Source organism: Balaenoptera borealis (assembly GCF_965194805.1).
Source record: "Balaenoptera borealis genome assembly, chromosome: 13".
Taxonomy (NCBI): Eukaryota; Metazoa; Chordata; class Mammalia; order Artiodactyla; family Balaenopteridae; genus Balaenoptera; species Balaenoptera borealis.
In genome coordinates, this window is record NC_138870.1 from 20,600,956 (window position 1) to 20,624,252 (window position 23,297).

A 23,297-nucleotide genomic window follows, 5' to 3' on the forward strand; every position below is an offset into this window, starting at 1 on the left:
GGGGTGTGTGTCCAGATTCACACAGCAGAAGGGTGGAGTCAGTAAAATGGTTACTGAAAGGGTCTCCCCACAGAGATAGGATTCACACTTAATTTACTTTGTATCACTGAAAACAGGGGAGAGTGCCTGTTTGTGTTTTTCTCCAGTGTTAGTTTCAAAATAGAATAGATTTCATATTTTGTGTATCTCTCCAAGACCTAAGATTCCTAATTCATTGTTTTGCTCTTTCACTGTCCTTTAATTTAAACCCCTAAATGTGACATTTTTAAAATAAAATTTCAGCTTAAAAATATTCTTCTATACATTTAATGTCAGAAAAAAATGATGAAAGTAAAATATAAATATGATACACTCTACCAATCCAAACATCCATCCGTCCACCCTACCTGTTACAATAACTGTAGTTATTATCAATGATCGTCATTAATTTAAAAAATGGTCCTCCTCATAAAGTTTCTAATCATGTTCTTCCTCCTATTTTATTCTATAAATCCAGTGTAAATTCACAAGGCATATACTGTCCTTTAATAGCTGTCCTATCATGGATAGCCCTACCCCATCGCATTCTACCTTAATTATTATAAATGCTAAATCTTAACAATGAGTATCTTTCTCCTGATTGATAAGTTCTATGTAATATCAATGAGGATAAATGGAGTTTAATATAAGCACTTGGATATTTGCCTTATTCACTTTCTAACTACCTTGTGGAGGCAGTGTTGTTAACATCACATTTTCATAACAATTATGTGGAAAACAGGCTGAGTTCAAAATCACCAAAGACCATCTGAAAAAAGAGGGTATGTGTTTTTATTTAGGATAATAATAAAGACAGCTAACATACAGAGCCAGCACTATCCTACCTGGGACCTTTGTTCGAAATGAAAGGACACCTCCTACTAATTGATCCTGTCCACAAGCAAGAGCACAGCCAACAAGAGGTCCAATGGGTGAATTTCAGCCCCATTTACCCCTGTTCATCTCCTTGACTGGGCACCTTTGGGCTATATAAAAAGTACATAATTGAGTGTGGATTCTGGCTGACTGTATGCCAGGAACTCTATTCTGTTTCCCTATACACTATCTCCATTAATTCTTACAACAGCTCTATGATTTAGGTCAAATTTGTGCCCATTTTACAGAGGTAAACTAACTTGCCTAAGGTCACAGCTAGTCAGTGGAAGCATCTAAGTTGGCAGATAGGCATTCTGACTTCAGAGCCCTTATTCTTATCCACAATGAACTATTGCAAGTATCATTATGTTAAACCAGGATTTTGTTTCATATTTTTATATAATTATATTTTGTTAATTATTTGGCTATAACATACATATGTGTTAGTGGTCATGGGCTGAATAAGCTCCACAAAAACACTATAGTCTACTGTTTCCTTATGCAACTAACTCCTAATAAATGGATGGGAGGTGTATCTAGAAAGATATTTCACGAATGGTTTCAAATTTGTCATATTTGAAAGAAGAGTTTCATTTTGAAAAAAGAAAAACCGCCTTGTTATTACCAGAAAAGAAAAACTACTATTAATTTTTAAATGGACAAAGAAATCACTCTGAAAATATCCCTCCCTCTGACATCCTGTTCAAAATAAAAGCTTTAAGTCAGCCCACTTAAATTAGTAAAAAAAAAAAAAAAATTCCCAAAGGTAGTATAAACACTGTTAAGTTGTCCACACAGACAAGCAAGCATAGGCTCAAAAAAAAGTATCTGAATTACACTAAAAATATTTTACTTGGTAGTAAAATACTTTTTAAAGTATTTCTCAACTCAAACTTGTTTTGCCAAATCAAAAGTTTTCTTTTGGGTGGTTAAGAAAGCCAACATTATTCAAAATGATTTTAAAACCATTTTACCTATTACTGTCTATATTTCCAAAGGAAGCATTGGCAAACGCAATTTGGCTGTTAAGGGAGAGAAAACACTGAACAATTTTTTTTTTCATTGTCAAAATAAACCCTTAATTAAGAAACTCCTGGTTGGAAATAGTTTAAAATCTCTGAAGTATTGGGTAAAATCAGTATATACTGCAGGCTACACAGACTCTTAGAATGTTTTTCCCGTAAGAAATGATTCAGGAAACAACTGATGGTGCAGTGCTAAATTCCTATAGGAGAAATGCCACAAGAATAGAAAACCTATCTGCTTGTTTTTACAGTAATCTTAAAGTATAGACTTTGGATTACAGAACGTAGCAAACAAGTAGAAGAGGAAGAGGAGGAGAAGGAGGAGGAGGGGGAGAAGGGGGAGGAGGAGGGGAAGGAGAGGGGGGGAGGAGGGGAGGAGGGGGAGAAGGAGGGGAGGAGAGGGAGGAGGAGAGGGAGGAGGAGAGGGAGGAAGAGACAGAGAAGGAGGGGAGGAGGAGAGGGAGGAGGGGGAGGAGGGGGAGGAGGGGGAGGGGGAGGAGGGAGAGGGGGAGGGGGAGGGGAAGGAGAGGGAGGAGGAGGGGAGGAGAGGGAGGGGGAGAGGGGGGAGGAGGAGGAGGAGAGGGAGGAGGAGGAGGGGGAGGAGGGGCAGAAGGAGGGGAGGAGGGGGAGGAAGAGGGGGAGGAGGAGGGGGAGGAGGAGGGGGAAGAGAAGGAGCGAACTGCTATGCCTTAGGAAAAACTCATTTCCAAATATATTACTGGAGCTAGTCAGAGGAGAAAATTTCAGAAATGAATTCCCAGGTACTGATGTTTCATCCACAAAACCAAACTTTAGAAATAATGTTATTATTTCATTTCTCGTAACTACAGTTCTCTCTGTGGAATCTGAGTGGCCTGATAGACCCAGGAGAGTCAAAAATTCAAGAAAACAGTTATGCTTTTAAATTTTTCTTTCCTTAGTCACTAGATAAAAATCTACTGAGGTTGGTGACAATTCCCAAACTCAATGAACAGATAACTGTAAAACATGAAAACACAGTCAAATATTCAAGGTTTAGAATGTTATAATTCATTCATTCAATGAATCTTTATTTTTGTCACAGTATATTTCAAGAATATTTCTGAAAGTACAAATCAAAGACAGGGTTTCAAGATCATTAAACAAAAATGACGTACAAATATCACGTTTTCACAAAATTTACAGTGACCTGTTTTCTTAATTATTTAAATATACATTTAATTAACTTAGTACCAAGGGCTTCTGCATATGTTTCGACATGTTGGACACTGCCCAGGTAGCTACACTACAACCACATGTTTAAAGAACCATCGTGTGTTTCTCTCTCTCTTGCTATATATATATATATATATATATATATATATATATATATATATATATTTATATGTATATCTATATATACGTATAAAATTTTAGAATTATTTTAATTATACAATCAATTCTACTAATAATTCATAATTATTGTTCCATAAATTATTAAAATTTTAATCATATTTTATGAGTGAAATCAGTTAATCAGACAAAAGGCTATATTGACAAAGTTCCAAAGAGAGATGATATGTTTTCATTGCAACACCCACCCTGCACATATATATAAAAGAGTAACATGAAGCAGTAAACATCTCTTATCTTTATTACTCATCTTCTCTTGTTTCTATTTTTACCTTGTGTGTTTATTAAAGTGTATGGGTAAAACCAATCGGGTGCTTTGCCTACAAGTGTCAGGCAAATTTACTTGGTTACCAGGGTGTGAAGGTCTATGTGGGGAGGATGAATTTATTGTATCTTTGATAAAATGATTAAAATAGCAGACTATGTGCTTTTTATTTCAGCAGAGAGCAAATACTCTGATTAGGAATTATGAATGTAATATACTGGGGAGCAATGTACTTCAAGTTAAGATGTGATCTCCAATTATAAATTCTGAGATCATTTAATTTATTACTATAGATAATATGTTTCGAATATGTGGAAAAAATCACATTCCTCTTTTCTAGGAGATGATTCTTAAATACCACCCCCCCACTGGAAATCTTCCTTTTAAAATACTGAAAAGAGCTAGTATTTAAAAATAGACTGCTCTAAATATTCACAGCATCCATTTATTTGAACAACAGGCAAAAATAAAAGCAACTCTTGTTTCCCTCTCCTACTAACAGAACTAACAGGGTCTCAGTGTAACGAAGAAGAGAGACAGGGTTCTTCAGTCCTCACCACTGTTCCAACTAGTGAGTCTCTACTGATTATCTCAGAAACGGCCCAAAAAGCAACAGGAGAAACTTACATACCCCAGGAAAGTTGTAAGTAATGGATAAGAATCTCTGCCCTTATATTTTAGAAACACTGAAAGTATAGATACCCCTTTCCATAAATCTCATCTTTAAAAAAAAATCAAGAATGTATCAACACAGGGCTACTGAATCAAAAACATGTAGATTTTACATATTTTCAACATTAATCTCATGGTAAATGTGGATTTTAGGGGAAAAGGGTTCATTTTGAAGATGGACTTCCCCCTATTCTTTGTAATTAGAAGCTCTGAATAATCTTTCATAGCAATTGTCTATTGTTTTAATTTATATAATGTAATAATTTTTTCATTTATGTAAGAACAGTATAGTATCACAATTTCTGCTACTAAAAGCTACCTTAATGAAGTTTGCATAGACATTGAACTACAAAACCTTTCCACACGTAGCTGCTGAATCACGAAAAGATGATAAAATACTAGTTGGTGAACAGGAGAAGTACCAAGAGGAAACACATGCATGGATTTGATTACTTGAATGTAAGTGAATAATTTGGCAATCTAATGTTAATGAAGATATTTTGAGTGACTTATTAAAGACTAATTTCAGTCTTCCTTCTATCTACCTACCCTCTAATCACTACTATTTGATATGATTTGATGTTTCCTCTTGAATATGGTTATCGAGTCTTACAATGATAAAACATCATCCTGTCCCCTAAATCAGTCATTTGCAAACTTTTCCATCTCAACACACTTGAGAAACATTATACAATCCTATTGGCAACAGTGGCCCATTATGGCAGTAAATCGTATTTAGGAACATATATTTAAAATAGAAGTACTTTTAAAAGTGCCTTCCTCATCCAGCCTTCCGAATCACATCACGCCCCATAGAAATGCTGTGTCCTATGGTTGAGAATCATTGCCAATTTACTTAAGAATGGAACGAAATGTTTAATTTTCGGCTTTTATGCCTGAGATGACTATAATAAAATTGCTGATGACTCGTTAAAGAGTATTTAGATAACACCAGTAATATACTCCTCGTTGCAAATGAAAAATACTGGTGTTCATCCAAAAGTCAGTAATATATCTCTGTAAAAATATCCATACACTTTCAGAGGGTAAAAATATTAGTGAAGTGGGAAGATAAAAGAAATGTAATTTCTAGCTGATCGGTAAGTCCTTATTTTAGTTCTTGCTTCTAACAAATTCCTCCATATATAGGAAAGAGCAGATTTTTCTGCTTCATCCTAAAAAACAAAGAACGATTGCTACTCCCTCCCCCCAGTTTCTATATACAGTCACTAAAATCCATCTGCATTCCAGTCGTCATTACAAATGATAGCTTTGCCAGATCCAGTCCCATAAATTGATATATTGGAAAAACTGGCATGAATATTTTAATGTCCTAACATTCTAAAGGCTAAGCCTTAGGTCTGTATGTATACATGAATATTAGGCATTTATATAGGACTATACATACTTTATAATATTCACACATAGAAAAAATTTAACCAAATAGAAAATGTATATATTCCAGAGCTATATTGTCATCTTTGATAAATGTGGGAAATTGAGGCACAGAAGTACCCTCTAGGTGATAACCAAACAGCATATGACAAAGAGCAGAAAGACTGGTAAAATGCCATGCCTTATGTGCTTTCCCCTCTGGTCTAAACACCAGATTGCCATAGAGATTCCTATAAGGAATTCTTTAAGATGAGACCTGAATAAAGTAAATGAAAGATGTGTTTTGAAAATGGGGATTCTCAGATACTATTTTTCCTTCTTCATTTCTGGAAAGTTAGTTGGCTCTCCACAAGCTCTTGGTATAATAAACATAAGGTAGTTCTAATGGCTTTTTTGCAGTTATTAAACCACCTCTATTATATAGAAAATGGAAAGTATATACGTAGTTTTTCTTCCAATGAAAGTAATTGATACATAAGACCAGGTAGAATAATTTAAGGGTGAAAAATAGGTATGCTCAAAATACACATTTAATGATTAAATATTTTAGATGTTTAACAGAATCATAATATGTGATTGAAAAATACCTTGAAATCCCCAGAAAATGGAGATCACCTCATTTTTTAAAATGTACTTTTATTAAAAGCCTTGTTAAAATCTTTTTTCACCACTTTTCATTTACTTAGATCTTGATTTTAAAGGGAACAGCAAATGTATAGTTTCCAAGTGCCCTTTCCAAATCCTTAACTTTCAACTCAGTGAAAGTAATCATTTACCTCATTTCGGAATGAATGGTAGTTGGCTAACGAAAGGGAAGCATAAACTCACATTCACTACATTTTTATGTGACCACGAAGAATACTTCTCTCTTACTGTTGGGTCAAAGACCACTGACTGAATCACTCCAGGAGCTCAAAGAGACGTATATAATACCAGTAAGTGAAACGATAAAATTATGTATTAGTATGAGTCTCTATAAAGAAAATACAAACAGTAAGAAAATAACTGTATGGTCAAGAAGTTCCCTCAATGAAAATAATATATTAAAATACTGGACAAATATTTGGATAAATCAAAATATTTGGATTAAAATATATCCAAAATACATGCATATTTTACTATAAAAATTTCATTACTCTTGTTAACACCTTGGTTTTACCCACGCATTGTCAATGTAAGCTAGAGCAAGATCTGTGCCGTAAGCGTTTTCAGGGTAATTGGCGGTGTGCTGTAGGCATCCAATCTGAAAGCAGATCATGAGATAGTGAGGAAATGACATTTAGAAACAGAATAAATTACATAACACTGAAACATCTGAACCAGAGCTCTGTGCACTTGGGAGAATTGGGGGAGGGATGCTGCAGAACACCTGACAAACAAGACTGCTTTTTGTTTTTCAAGCCTGCAAGTTGACAGAGAACTGTCGACACCTTATGGAAGAACCAGAAAAACATTCCAGAGAGCAAGAGTTCTGCTGCTATATTTTCTTGACTTTCTTTCTTTTAATTGTCATTCAGAACACAACTTTGGAAGAACAAAGACCAAGTGCATTCTTAAGTTTGGTTCTTTGTTCACCAGTTCAAAAAATGAACTTGTTTTGTGACATTGCCTGACAAGAAATCAGTGTTTCAGAGATGCTTGACTTCTGAGAGGAATACCCACTAAGTATTGATGTTTTTCAACATCACAAGCCTTGTATTTAAACTGACACACAATAAAGAGAATATAGAATATGAATGAAGTATAATTCTACATCGTATCAAAATTGATATATTTTCATCATACACTGTATCAGTGGTGTTTTACTGGTTAAAACTATGGGAAAATTTGAAATTAGAGAAGTTTCTAAAAGTGAAAAATAAAAATTAGATATTCCCAAAAGAAGAAGCAGTATAAAGTGAATAGGGAATGCTATTTTATAATAAATTTTAATAAGACAGTCACATAATGGGGTGAGATAGAGGCACATGGCAGAAATTACTTACTATAAGACCTAGAAAATCCATGCTAATATTGAAAATGTAGTATTTTTCTTCAAAAGAATCCAATCATTCAATCTGTGACATATTAAAATCCTTGTGAGGTGGGGGCTTTTGCAGTTATCTAATCATTTCTTTTTACCAACTATTCTTTCATTTCTACTTACCCTCTCTCTCTTTTCATCTGCTGAAATTCTACTCATCCATTTAATGCAAGCTCCCCCGTGATGCTGTCCCTAAAATCTGCAATCAGGCTATTAACTCTTTCCAAAATATTGCTTATTTACTCCAGCTTTTGTGTGGATGCTTTCAGGGATTGGAGATTACCACTTGACAGAGGGCTTCATTTTGGAACCAGTTTACATGCTAGAAAATTCTTTATCACGGTGAGCCAAATTGAACTCCCTATAATTTTTTTTAATAAATTTATTTATTTTATTTTTATTTATTTTTGGCTGCATTGGGTCTTCATTGCTGTGTGCGGGCTTTCTCTAGTTGTGGCGAGCGGGGGCTACTCTTCTTTGCAGTGTGCGGGCTTCTCATTGCAGTGGCTTCTCTTGTTGCAGAGCACGAGCTCTAGGCACATAGTCTTCAGTAGTTGTGGCGCGCAGGCTCAATAGCTGTGGCTCACGGGCTCTAGAGCACAGGCTCGGTAGTTGGGGCAAATGGGCATAGTTGCTCCGCAGCATGTGGGATCTTCCTGGACCAGGGCTCGAACCCGTATCCCCTGCATTGGCAGGCGGATTCTTAACCACTGCACCACAAGGGAAGCCCCTGAACTCCCTAAAATTTTAACATGCGTTCAATAAACATTTAGGGAGTCCACCATATCTATATAGGATTAAAGTAGGTATGAGGTATAAATGTGAATAATGTACAGTTTGTGGCCTGGGTTTAAATCCTAGCTCTATGAAAGTTTCTTTCCCCCCTGATTTTTAACATAATATGTGCTCATTACAGCTATTGAAAACTTCAGAAAACACAAAGAAGAAAATATTGATGATCCATTACTTAGCTTCCAAGCGGATGGTAACTATTAAGGTTCTGGCACATCTCTTTCTGGTCTGCTCTCTCCACCCTCTGCCCTCACCCCACCCCACCCAATATCTTTTATCACAGTTAGAAGCTAATTTGGTTATTGCTTAGCTGGTTACCGCTACATACTTTCAACCAGAGTCCACCTAGAATGTTGGCGCCAAAGAAGAAGGGAAGCCCATTGGACCTCAAGGGCCTGGGTCTTCATCCCATCTCTATTCCTGAAGAAAGTTCTCAGGTACAGGAAAGTGGATGTGGCTGAATTTCTCTGATTCATTATTTTCCCTCTTTGTTATCCTGGAGAAGAATAAATCTCTAAAGAAGGACTTATTTACTTTCCAGACCTGAGCCAAATGCTGCTAATTTTTTTTTTTTCAATTATCTTATTGGATCTACTTTAAAGATCCCACCAAGGGGAACTCTCTCCTCACAAATAGGGCCTCTACATTACCAGGGAAGCAAAAGATTATATTTCTTATCCAGTCCTGAGAAGTTATGTCTGTCCTAACCTGTAGAGGCTGAACTACGCAGCAGCCCCTGAAGTAGGCTGCTTCACCAGTAAATCCCACTCCAGAGATGGTCTGGGAGATGGTCAGGTCCAGAAAGCCCACAGTCTCTTCTGGCAGAAAGTTGTCAGAAGTAATGGTCCTGCATAAAAAATGGGGGTAAAGCTATTCTACTAAAAGCTGCATCTTGAGCTGGCCCTAAGTTAAGGATCATTATCCAAGTAACTGATAAAAAAGTTTCATAGACCAAGTTCAGATACCTATATAAAGACACCTGTAATAGATTGCAAAAATGTCCACAAATTCTTCCCATACCTGTACAAATACCCTTTTGCAATGTACCTTTAAAGCTCTTCCTTGGTATATGTATACGTATAGCTGATTCATTTTGTTATACAGCAGAAACTAACACAACATTATAAAGCAATTATACTCCAATAAAGATGTTAAAAAAAAAAAAAAGAAAGCTCTTCCTTAAGAGGTGGAGTCTATTTCTCCAGCCCTAAGTCTGGGCTTCGCCATGTTACGTGCTTTCGAGCACCGCACGTTAGCTGTGGTCCAAGAACACACTTGTTCTTTGGGACATGTCCTCTCTTGCTGGTCTTTAGAACCCAGAGATTGGCACGTAAAGCCTGTGCTAATCTCCTAGAAGAGCGGTCCCCAAACTTTTCTGGCACCAGGCACCGGTTTCATGGAAGACAATTTTTCCATGGACCGGCCAGGGGGTGGGGGGGAGACGGATGGTTTCGGGGTGATTCAAGCACATTACATTTACTGTGCACTTTATTTCTATTATTATTACATTGTAATATATAATGAAATAATTATACAACTCACCATAATGCAGAATCAGTGTGAGCCCCGAGCTTGTTTTCACTTGCCACTCACTGATAGGGTTTTGATACGAGTTTGCGTATAATTGATTTATTATGGTCTCTGTGCAGTCAAACATCTCTGCTAATGATAACCTGTATTTGCATCCGCTCCCCAGCGCTAGCAATACTGCCTCAGCTCCCCCTCAGATCATCAGGCTTTAGATTCTCATAAGCGCAACCTAGATCCCTCACATGCGCAATTCACAGCAGGGTTCTTCCCCCTTGAGAATCTAATGCCACAGCTGATCTGACAGGAGGCGGAGTGCAGGTGGTAATGCGAGCGATGAGGAGCAGCTGTAAATACAGATGAAGCTTCGCTAGCTCGGCCGCCACTCACCTCCTGCTGTGCGGCCCGGTTCCTAACAGGCCACAGACTGGTACCGGTCCGTGGCCCAGGGGTTGGGGACCCCCGTCCTAGAAGATAAAAGACCGCATGGAAAGAGGCCCCAACCATCCAAGTAGTCTCAACCATCCTGGCCAACCCACCAAATCATGAGCTAAATAAAATGGTAGCTGTTTTAAGACACTGAGTTTTTAGGTGGTTTGTTAATTATCAAAAATGCTGATGGATATAACACCTAACCCAATCCACTAATCAATACTTTGCAGTTAGGGTTATCCAACCAGTTAAAATGTCAATGAACTGTGTGTTCCAAAATCAACAGTTTCTTTTCTTTTTTTTAAAGTGTATTCTAATTAATTAATTTATTTATTTATGGCTGTGTTGGGTCCCCGTTTCTGCGCGAGGGCTTTCTCCAGTTGCGGCGAGCGGGGGCCGCTCTTCATCGCGGTGCCCGGGTCTCTCACTATCGCGGCCTCTCTTGTTGCGGAGCACAGGCCAGACGCACAGGCTCAGTAGTTGTGGCTCACGGGCCTAGTTGCTCCGCGGCATGTGGGATCTTCCCAGATCAGGGCTCGAACCCGTGTCTCCTGCATTGGCAGGCAGATTCTCAACCACTGTGCCACCAGGGAAGCCCCAAAGTCAGCGCTTTCAAAGCAACCTTTCTCCATTTTGTCCATAAAGGATTCATTATTTTGAAAGAATATATTTTCATATTTATCTATATTGATACTTATCCTAATTCATTCCTTTTAACTGTTGTATGAATAAACCCTATAATTTATTTTTTGTCTTTTGAAAGTATTTTGATTGTTCGTTTCCGTCCAATTGCATATTGATAAATTGCTCTCCATAGTGACTACACCAATTACCACTGCCACTAAAATTGTAGGAGAGCTCCCATTGCTCTTTACCCACACCGACATTGGTATTGTCATTCATTTTTTGGCAATCTGATGGGATTGAAATGGTATATTATTTTAATTTGAATTTCTATCACAACTAGTAAAGTTGTAGATCATTTTATTTGACATTTATATTATTTCTTCTGTAAACTGCCTGTTTATTTCCTTTACTCATTTTAATATAGGTTGTTTGCCTTTTTCCTACTGCTAAAGTTCTAAATGTTTATCCTTTGGTGGCTATAGGTTTTCCAATAGCTCCCCTTGTCAGTGTCTTGTTTTTCTGTTTTTTTGTTTTTGTTTTTTTTAATGGTCTCTTTTGATGTATAGAAAATGCAATTTTACTGAGGCCAAATTTACTAATCTTTTCCTTTATGAAATCCTTCCTTAACCTGAGGTCATAAAAATACTATTTTTGACTGTAGAATTTTTTAAGTTTTGCTTTTTACTTTCAGATTTTAAAGCCACCTGGAATTTATTCTGTCACTAGGATCTAAATTTACTTTTTTCCATATGGATAACCAATTGTCCTAGCACCATATACTGAAGAGCCCATACTTTCCCTACCGATTTTTAATGCTACCACTGTCAAGTACCGTGCTTTCATATATGAATTTAACTGTTTCTGGACTCTCAATTCTTCCCTCTCTGGTCTATATGACAGACTTAATGCCAATTCCACACTGTCTAAATTTTTTGGCTTTACAATAGGTAATGAGATTTTACAGAAAGTAATTTCCAAATCTATACTTCTTCAAAATTATCTTGGCTACTTCCTCCTTTCCTTTGTTTCCCCAAGAAAATCATTTATAAGTACAGTCTCCCTTCTGGAATGATTGGTGATGATAGTCTTGAATGTAAAGGCTGTGCATGATAAATCCTCTTTTAATTCTTCATCATTTACAGCCTCAACACACACACACACACACACACACACACACACACACACACTACAGAGAGACAGAGAGACTTCCTTGATTATTCCAGGGAAAAAATAGGCTTCCAAAAAAGCAGGAGAAAGGGAAAAATTCTATCAATTACTGTATTTTATACTTAAATGAAACAGAATTTGAATAGTTTTCTTTCTTAACTCTGTTAATATAACATCATCTTCCCCAAGTAGTTGATCTCTTCCTTTCTCACCTATACAATGTTGGGGAAGTTTCTTTGCCTACTTGTCCTCTCCCTTAGTTTTTTTTGTTTTGTTTTTCAAACTTAAAGGAAGTCTAGATTTTAGTTTTCCTGACAGGTGATTCCTGATGCTTCTTCCTTTTCTTCTGCTTGGACTCCCTTTGATTCCAATATTTTTGTACTATCAAAAATGTGGGGTCTAGTTCCCTGACCAGGGATCAAACCTGGGCCCGCTGCATTGGGAGCACACAATCTTAACCACTGGGTCCCCAGGGAAGTCCCTCATTGTTTTGACTTGCATTTCCCTAATGCCTTATGATGTTGAGCAGTTTTTTCACACACTTGTTGGACATATGTATATATTCTTTGGTGAAATGTTTATTAAAGTCCTTTGCCCATTTTTAAATTGAGTTGTTTGTCTTTATGTTGTAGAGTTGCAAGAATTCTTTATATATTCTAGATACTAGGCTGTTATCATATATGATTTATCAATATTTTCTCCCATTCTTTGGATTTTGTTTTCATTCTCTTGAAATACCCTTCAATGCACAAAAGTTCTTAATTTTGATGAAATCCAATTTATCTATTTTTTCTTTTGTAGCTTGTGCTTTTGGTGTCATATCTAAAGCACCACTGCCCAACTCATTCTCATAAAGATTTACCCCTATGTTTTCTTCTAGTAGTTTTATAGTTTTTGAGCTCTTATATTTAAGTCTTTGATTAATTTGGAGTCAGTTTTCCTTTATGGTGTCAGTTAAGGGTCAAATTCATTCTTTTGCATGTGAATATTCAGTTGTCCCAGAACTACTGTTATCTTTTAGGCAGTTAAACCAGTAGTAAAACAAGTCCAAAATGAATTAGGTTCCATGTGAACAATCCTCCTTCATTTATATGATTAGTACCCAAATGTTTCAACTTCATGATATACACTACTATCACACTCTCATTTGATGTATGTCTTGGAATAAGCTGTCCAAGAATAAGCTGGAATAACTTTCATTATAATATAATGAAAAATTTTTAAAGATTATAGTATAATCTTTAAAAATCTCATCCCATGATGCCTTGTCTTTTTTTTTTTAATCTAAAGTCCACTTTCTAATCCATCTCCCACTCAATGATGTTTAAACTTTTGAACTTATTTTTATTCCACTCAACTATTCTCACTGTTATTTTTAGAGAAGTTTGGAGCATTCTCAGAGAAGTTTGGAGCATTTACTGAGTTCTAAAAATCTACAATATTCTATGCCATATCTATTAACTTCTGTTTCCATTTTCACCAATTTCCTTATTTTCTTTTCAACAACTTTAGTCACTGGAATGTTGTGATAATTATTGGAAGTAGGTAGTGGCCAGTGAATTTTGTAAATCATCATGAGACCTTTCTTACTAACAAAATTGGTTACAGGTAGGGCGTAACTAAAAAGATGTTAGTGCTCATCTCCTTATTAGCCACTTAGATCTATTAACAACCACATTAGTACTTTTCAGCAAGAGTCCTATGTTACAAATATCCTGCTCTTGGGGTTTCCAATGGCAGTGTTCTATTTTTAGTCTTATAATTTTGCAGAGGTAAGACTGCTTTGGAAATATTTAAGTTATGATACTACCATACACACACATGCACACGCACACACACACACACACACACACACAGACACAGAGTTTTCAATTGTTTGAGACATTGGCATTAATTTGACCCTTTTACTGAATTCATTTATCCCCCAATGGGCTCTACCCTGTAAATTTCAGGACTTATTAACAGGGGAAGGTTTTAAGAAATGGCCACAGTGCTTACAAAAAATGGATTTGAATGCTACTACTCCCTTGATAAACTAAATATTCTTAGATATCAGAAGGAATCTAGAAATGTGAGAACAAAAACAATTTCCTTTAGTAAGGCAAATTTTCTTCCCATAAATGTATATGGTTGTCTTGAACTTTCAGCTTTCACCTTCTCCAGCCTTTCTCTGTTACATCCCTCTCCCTAAAGAGGCAGGTTTGTCCAACTCCTGAGCTCACATTGACCAAGAGTAGTAATAACCAGGAGCCATATCGCCACCAGAAGGAAAGTTCTGGAATTAGCTATGTGTTCATATGCTCAGACTTATGTTAGCCTTGGGTATCTATGTGCCCTGCACAAAGTACAGTTTTCTTGTTCACTGTGTTTCAGCATGTTTCATGCTCAACCAAAAGGCTATTTATTAATCCTGGAATCATTTCTGAACATAGAATTCATAGCTGAGGCTCTGATAATTTCTAAAATTTTTATCTTCTATTTCTCCATTAGGCCAAACCTGATACCCACAAATTTCCAATCTCTAGTTAGGGTCTTATTCCAAATGGAGTTAATTCTCCACCAACATAACCCTGACATAGAGTCTGACTTCAGTCATTTCCTTTTCTAAAATAATCTATGTAACAGTTGTGACTTTTTAAAATATCTAAGCTGCATCTGATTAACCCCAAGATCGTTGTATTGGAGTTTTAATTATTGGTCATATCCTTTGTGGCTTTTGTAGGTCAGGATCCTTGAGGAAGCAGATCCTGAGATGAAAACTTTCAAGCAGGAAGATTACTTGGTGTACTCTTGGGATCAACAACCTGGGAGGCAATAGGATTGGTCACAGAGAGGAGCTAAACTGTAATATAATCCAAATAAAAGCCTCAGAAGTTCCTACAGGAGTCTTTGGTGGCCATTCAGAGTTTTTCTAAATTGGGATGAAGGAGCTGAACCTTTATAGTACTTCATCAACCAATCACTGGATGCAGGGTGCCCACAGGAAGCGGGTGGGACATGGGGCAAAGTAGCTCTCTTCAGGTGAAGCAAGTCTCAGAAAGTGAGTCAGCTGAGAATTCCTGGATGCCAGCAATTCCAGCAGCTGAGGGAATGAGTGCTTCAGGTGTGAAGAGAAGACTGAGTGACATAAGGTGCCTTATACTAAAATTAACTACCTCTCAACATGAGCCTACCTAGTGATTTGCTTACGAAGTACTAGGTGGTCTCATAGATGCAAATGCACTGGTTATGACATCAAGTAGGAAGTGGCTTTCTCCTCCCTACACACCCCCTGTATCAACAAATAGTGCTAAATGGACACTCCCTGATTCATCAATTAGCTGTGAGACAAGGTGTAAGTCTCACCTTTTTATTGAAACCTTCATTTGGTTAGTTGTAAAATGAGAAATTTGCTTATGATGAGCTCTAAAGGTACATTCCAACCCTACTATTCTATGATGATAATGATATTATGTCAGATTAAGTGTAATGCAGATGCACAAATGCAGTTCTTATGCAGGAACTTAGAATCTCACAGTTCTTTTAAAATACTTCTCTACTTCAGTTCTTGCTCCCATTTCCTGCATCTACAATCTCTCCCTTTTCATTGGACTGTGGGTATTAGAATATCAAACATATTCTGGCATTTCCCATCTTAAAAAATAAACAAATAAAACTTCGCTTGAACTCTGTATCTCCCACTATTATCCTTTTGTCAGCCTCCCCATTCACAGCTCAAATTTTTGAATAACAATTCTAAACTCAAGGTGTCCCCTTCCAAACCACCCACCTCATTCTTTTTTATTTATTTATTTATTTTATTTTTTATTTTTGGCTGCATTGGGTCTTCATTGCTGCGCATGGGCTTTCTCTAGCTGTGGCGAGCGGGGGCTACTCTTCGTTGCGGTGCACGGGCTTCTTCTTGCAGAGGCTTCTCTTGTTGCGGAGCACAGGCTCTAGCCATGTGGCTTCAGTAGTTGTGGCACGAGGGCTCACTAGTTGTGGCTCACGGGCTCTAGAGTGCAGGCTCAGTAGTTGTGGCTCATGGGCTCTAGACCTCAGGCTCAGTAGCTGTGGCGCACTGGCTTAGTTGCTCCACGGCACGTGGGATCTTCCCAGACCAGGGCTCGAACCCGTGTCCCCTGCATTGGCAGGCAGATTCTTAACCACTGCACCACCAGGGAAGTCCCCCACCTAATTCTTAAATCTACTTACTCCAATCTGCTCCCATTCCCCACCATTGCATGGAAATGGTTCTTTTCAAAGTTAAAAATCACCACAGTTTTCCAGAGTCAGCAGCGTTGACACCATTGTCACTTTCTCCTCTCCTGGCTTCCTCCTACGTCCCTGGCTCTTTCTTTCTCAGTCTCATTCCATTACTCAGTCTTGAAAAGTTGAGTACCTCAATCTAGGTACTGGGACCTCTTCTTTATCTACACTCTCTTCAGGTGATCCCATCAAAGCCAATGGCATTAGATGCCATTTTTATATGCTGATGAGGAACAAATTTATATCTCTAACCCAGAACTTTCCTCCAATCTCTGGACTCTTATATAACTAACCTATTTGATATCTCTGCTTCAATATAGAATTGTCTTTGCACATTTAATAAATCCAAATAAAGCTCCCAGAACTCTTGATTTTTTCAAATCTGGACTTTCCCAGCTTTCCCCCTCTCACTAAATGTCATCTGCATTTACCCAGAGCCCAGTCCAAAAATATGGAGTCAGTACTGACCTTTTTTCCTTTTTCATCCTGTTTATTAGCAAGTCAAGTCAGTTTAACCTCCGCAGTATGCATTAACCCCCATATTTTTCTTCACCTCTGCAATCACCATCCTAGTCTAAAATTTATCAATTCTATTGCAATAACCTCCCAAGGAATCCTTCCATTCTACTCTTCCTCTCTCCGACCCCTTTTCCACAGATAGCCCAGTGATCTTTTTCAAAGAAATCAATTAGCTTAAGTCACTCCCTTCTTAAAATCCTTCAGTAGGATCTATTACTCTCAGAATGAAAACTAAGCTTTGAGTCACTGCCTAAGAGGCCTGGCTCTTGCCTACTTCTCCAATTTTATCTTCTAAAATTACACTCCACACCAGCTATGATGCTCTAACTACACCAGCTTCTTTCCTGCTTCTTGAACTTGGCAATATTTTGCTCCTCTCCAAGACATCTCCCTTGCTGTTCCTTGTCCAGGAAAATCTTCCTCTACAATTCCTGCAATTTCTGACCCGTTCCCATCCTTCAGCTCAACTCTCAAAGGAAAACCTCCTATAGAAGCTCTCTCCAAGTGTCTGCATCCTCTTTATTTCCTTCATAATTCACACTCATTTCAATCTGTAATTACCCTTTTTAACTTAATAATTGTCTACTTCCCCCAATAGAATACAGTCACTACAGAAGCAGGACCTCATTTGTCTTTTGTTTTGCTCTCTCCACAGTTCCTGACATACAGTAGATGCTAAGTGTAATAAATAGTAATTAGTAATTATTGAGTAAATGAATGATCAAAACAATATACATCAACTCATTGGTACAAGAGATAAAACAAATACCTATATCATTCAAAATCTCTATTCCTTCTGCAGATTATGAATGGCAAACATTACTTCTGGCTTTCTTCCCCTTTACTATGCTGTGCTCCTCACCTTCCTTTAGTATAAATCGGTATGACATGCTTAGGGAACGAAAATTACTTTTAACATCAATTTAAAAGAAGTATGATGTAGAGGGTAGATCCATGCCAAAATAATCCCATAGTTCTTCTAAAAAACGTACAGCAAAAAACCTGGATTATCCAATGTTTTAAATCATCTGCATACCATTATCTTCCATCGAACTGGATTCTTGTGAGTTGAGTATAAGGTCTCTGCAGCCAAGGATTTCCTCCTGCCATGTCTCTCACTTGGTTCTATTTTCCAAGCATAACCCCGACACTACAAACAACTAGGCTCCAAATCTCCATTAAATTATCTGTTCTTCTCCTTTACTGAATACAGAATTGTTGTTTTGGCTAGAATTAGTCAGGCACAGTTAGTACAATAACACTCAGTGCCTTCCCATGTAGCACCTGCTGCATGTTATTTATTTCTTGTTAGCTACATGGTTCAACAAATTGTGTCTTTTAACAGCTCATTGAGTACAGGAGGAGGAAGATGGAGGTGGAATTGTTGATAATGTTCAATGGTGTCAATATATTTCTTCTCAAATAATCCAGCTAGTAAATTTGCACTAGTACCATTTATTTCTTTGGAAAATTTCTCTGCCACATAATTTCCAAATCACCTTGAGCAGACAGCAGCATGAGGAGAATAAGTACAATGACCCATGACTTTAACCTGTTAGCAAAGGTGATTTTAATTGACTGGATGCAGTATATGGAAATGAACCAATAATCCTTTCAAAAAGCTTAAAGATGTTAAGATAATGTTCAGATGTTAAATTTCCATACATTATTTAGAGCTTTTGGATTTAACAATATGCTTAAATACCACACCATTGAGAGAATAAAATTTACATCAAGAACATTTCTAGGGCACTCCAATGTCACCAGGACAGACATCTAGAACACAGTTGCATTAAAGTCTCCAAAATCTATGGGTATACACACATTTGATAATATCCCAGCAAATCCACTAATTCAGTTTTACCGATGGGCAAAATTCAACAAAGAGCCCTTGAATAAAGTACAGGGAAGGGCAGTGGCTACTAATTTTTTCATCTGTGCATTTGTTTTATTATGCTGGAAACTCTAATTGAACTTTGTTCCAAGCTATTAACCTATGACAGAAGACTGTGGAGAGAAGATTTCACTGACATATAGAACAAAGAAAAAGAAAGGGCGTGAAAATTACAATGACAAGGTTGCCTTAGCAGTTTTGAGGTGGTAAAATGAAATCCCTGACTAATAGGCCTGGCTAACATAGGAAGGGTGAGGATGTGAAGGAGAGAGAACAGTCTTGGGTTGAACCCAAGAGGCTTCTCCAAGGATCCATAATAGATACACACTGCTATTGCCAAGTTCAAATTGCAAAGCAAATTAAAGTAGGCCTCTAACTGTTATAAGTTGTATAAGAGGTTCATATACAAGGAATAAATAAAGAAGCATTAAGAGTAAATTGTTGATGTTATCTAAGCAGCTATGTGGGGTTTTTTTTTGTTGAGAAAATGCTAATATCTTTGCTTTACATTTTATAAATTATTCAGCCTTCTTGGTTTTTAGGAACTCAAAAATCTTCAATAATAATTTTTCCTTCAATGTCATTATCTTAATTCTCACTTGAACTATAAAGAATAAAGTATAAAAGCATTGTAAAATAGCCTGACTTATGAAAGAATTGTGCATGGAACTTTATATAACATCATAGGAACAAGCCAATCTTCTGCATCAAAGTTATGCTGTGAATGATGATTTAAGTAGTATTTCTCAAATATGGGATAAAAAAACTATGTGCAAGATGTAGTGGAGTTATGATCTTATCGAAGCTCATTAACATTATCTTCTTCCGGAAAAAGAATGCCAGTGTTTTCTTTCATAGCCAGCATATGTGTCTTCTGATGAGAAAAAATCATTAAGGAAAGTCTTGGAGGTTTAAAGCTGGAAGGAATAAAACTGTTGCAAGTATTGTTTTTCCAGAAAAAGTAAAGAGGGTACAAAAAAGTTCTGAGTCTCTATCTTGCAACCAAATTTTGAATCTCTTTATTTTTTAAATGTTATAATTTCACATGCATCCTAATAGAAATAGTGAATAAAATTTTATCTGTGTTTTTGGTAGGTTCATTGTGAACATACACACAAGAAAGTTTACTGAATGTACATTAATACCAAAATTGGAAAACCAATGTGTTGAGAAATAGAGAAACTAGCAAAGATTATCACAATACAGTGAATTCACAAATTCTATACTGAAATGACCACTGTTAGGTTCAACTGATTATTTATTCTAAGCAGTAGGAAACATCATCTACAGATTTTATTGATCCAAAGGCCAAGAAAAAATTTGCTCACTGTAAAGGATACTTTTATATTCTAAAGATAACTTCTGGGAAACCAAATGCACATATTTAGGAGATCATACAATCCAGAGACTTTATAGATTTAATTTAAGAAGACTCTGAAAAAGTTCCACTAAAGTAATGATTTTTAAAGAAAATTTAAACAACATAGTATGTAAGATACATAGAGCATACTTACTGATGTCATCATCATTACTCCTGATACACTGTCACTGCAAACAATTGTTAACACATAGCTCAAGATGATGCAATATCTACCATTCTAATACACCATCAACATAAACCAGTAAGCAGTGCCAGGAGCAGGACCCTTTCAGAAATGTCTCCACCAAAAGAGCTCTTTGTAGATGAATGCAGATTAATTCAGAGCACTGGCTTATCTTGAGACAACAGTATGTCCCAACGTAACAGTTGGGTTTTAGGTACAATTGCTTTATTCCAGAATAGCCATAGAAGTGGGGGCCTTGATCATCAATAAGTAAAATCTCAGATTGCTATTATTTCACTCAAGCCATACATAGTCCAGTCAGATGTGACTTATTATTTTGAGTTGTTCTGATCACTAACTTTAGAATGGTTTACTACCAAGAAAAAGAGACACTGTCTATTATTCACTGCAGAGTGAAGGCAGCCATTAGTTTGGCCCTTCTCATAACATCGGTTACATTGTTGGTAGCTGATAAATTCATCTCAATGCCTCTATGTTACTTTATTCACCATGTCAAAGACGAACTCACCCCTAAAGCACACTTATTTAGAGTTTATACTATCAGCCCTTGTTGGAAAAAAAATAAGTAAATGATTTAATCCCATTTTGCTTTTTAAAATATTTAGATGAAACCATAACAAATCTGTAAGCAGTAAACTAAAGACTTGGTAAAATATAATACAATTTCATATAATTTCAATTTGCACATAAAGAATATGAACTATTTCCTCAAATATTTCCTCACTTTAAAGGATAAAAGTATCCTTTACCGTGATTTTTCTCATCAATGACTTGATCATTTAATGTTACTATATTCAGAGTATGTAAATTAAAGAGAATGTCCTCCTAGGAAAAGCATTCAGAATAAGTTTTGCCCCAAGACAAAAAGGAAGAAAGAAGCTTTACTACAATCATAAACAATTCAAGAAGCACCTCCCTTTTTTCACAATTTAGGAAATCATGTTTCATTCTTTTCCTTATTAGTTGAGAATATCCTCCATCAGTCAGAAAAAAGATTAGTCCACCGTACTACTACTTACTTCTTAATCTTAAAAGTGTTAAAAGGAGCAGGAGCAAACCTTTGCCCTTGGGATAGGCAACAATTTCTCAAATAAGAGATAAAAAGTATAAACTATAAAAGAAAAAAACTGGTAAAAATGAGATTTTATAAAAAATCAAATATTTGCACTTAAAAAGACAATGTTTAAAAAACAAAAGACAAGCAAAACATGGGAGATTGTATTTGCAATACAAGTATCCGACAAACAACTTGTATCCAGAAAAACATAAAACCTCTTACAAGCGAATAATTAAACAAACAATCCAACTTAAAAATGGGCAAAGTGGGACTTCCCTGGTAAGACTCCGCACTCCCGATGCACGGGGCCCGGGTTCCAACCCTGGTCAGGGAACTAGATGACGCATGCCTGACGCAACTAAGAAGCCCGCGTGCCCCAACTAAAAAAAGATCCCGTGCGCCGCAACTAAGACCCGGCGCGGCCAAAATAAATAAATTAAATAAATATATATATACTTTTTAATTTAAAAAAATAAAAATGGGCAAAGTATTTGAACAGACTTTTTCATCAAAAAGATATATGAATGACCAATTAGCTCACAAAAAGACAATCAACTTCACTAGGCATTAGGGGAATATAAATTAAAAGCACAATGAGAGACCACTTTATACATATTTAAATAACTACAATTTAAAAGATTGACAATGCTGAGTGTTGGTGAAGATGTGGAGTAACCGGAACACTCACATATTGCTGTTGGAAGTATAAAAATGTCACATCTACTTTGGAACACTGCCTGTTTTTTATATATATATGCTAATTATATGACTGAGCATTCCATTCCTATGTAATTGCCCAAGAGAAACGAAATATATGTCAGACAAAAACTTGCACACAAACATATACAGCATTTTTATTCAGAATTACTAAAAAATGAAATAAAAAAACAAACCCCAATGTTCATCATCAGATGAAGGGATAAACAAAATGTGATATAATCCAAATAATGAAATCCACAATAAAAAGGAATAAACTATTGACACATACAATAATGTGTTGAATCTCAAAAACATGCTAGGTAAAAGGCCAGACACAAAAGAGTACATGCTGTATGATTCCATTTATTTGAAATTCCAGGAAAGGCAAACATCGAGAGAAAGCAGATGAACGGTTGTCTGGGGCCAGAGGTAAAGGAAGAAACTGACTACGAAGGGTCATCAGCAAATTTTGGAGGATGGAAATGCTCTGTAACTTGGCTGTGATCGTGATTTCATGGGTATATACATCTGTCAAAATTTATTGAATCATATACTATAAATGGGTACAGTTAATTGAATATAAATTGAGCTTCAATAAAGTTGATTTGAAAAAAAGAAGTACCTCCTTTAGTTACTATTTGAAAACTGTGTAAATAAATGCGATTGTGCATACTTACAGACCATCTATTCTATTGGGAAGATATTCAGAAGTACATAATGGCCTCTAGATGCAATGTAAAATGTGAAATAATTCATGAAAATGTATTTGCCGAAAGATTACAAAGACAAGTAAAGTCAAAAGGGTTCAAAATAAAAAGAAAAATGCATTGGAATCCATGTTATTTAACATGCATAAAAGAAATTAGAGATACCCTAAAAGGGATAATAAATTTGATTAGCTAGTCTCCAACATCAATGAAATGTAATACAAAAATCAAATGAGACAAAATTGCCACAAAATTGAGGAGAGATAATGAAGAACCATACAAGTATTGAGTTAACATTAACAATCCTAAGTAGAAGGAATGAAAATTGGTTAGGGCAAGCCTTTTATATGTATGCTATTCCTCTGTACCATGCCTGAATCTCTAACTACTGGGTACCTATTAATCTCCTCTAATCGCT

The 23,297-nt window shown here is 36.5% G+C and overlaps 1 protein-coding gene and 1 long non-coding RNA gene across 9 annotated transcripts in view; one reads left to right on the plus strand and one right to left on the minus strand.

Moving 5' to 3' along the window:
- Positions 1–23,093, plus strand: part of LOC309609911 — a 76,538-nt gene extending 53,445 nt beyond the window's left edge. For 2 of the 8 annotated variants that reach the window (XR_014233639.1, XR_014233640.1), the window contains one exon: positions 4,058–23,093. This is a non-coding gene — a long non-coding RNA (uncharacterized lncRNA). The remainder of the gene's footprint in view (positions 1–4,057) is intronic. The other 6 variants (XR_014233641.1, XR_014233642.1, XR_014233643.1 and 3 more) reach the window with 6 other exon arrangements.
- SOX5 (SRY-box transcription factor 5) overlaps positions 1–23,297 on the minus strand; it is a 993,423-nt gene that overhangs the window by 522,379 nt on the left and 447,747 nt on the right. The gene's annotated exons all lie outside the window — the stretch shown is intronic.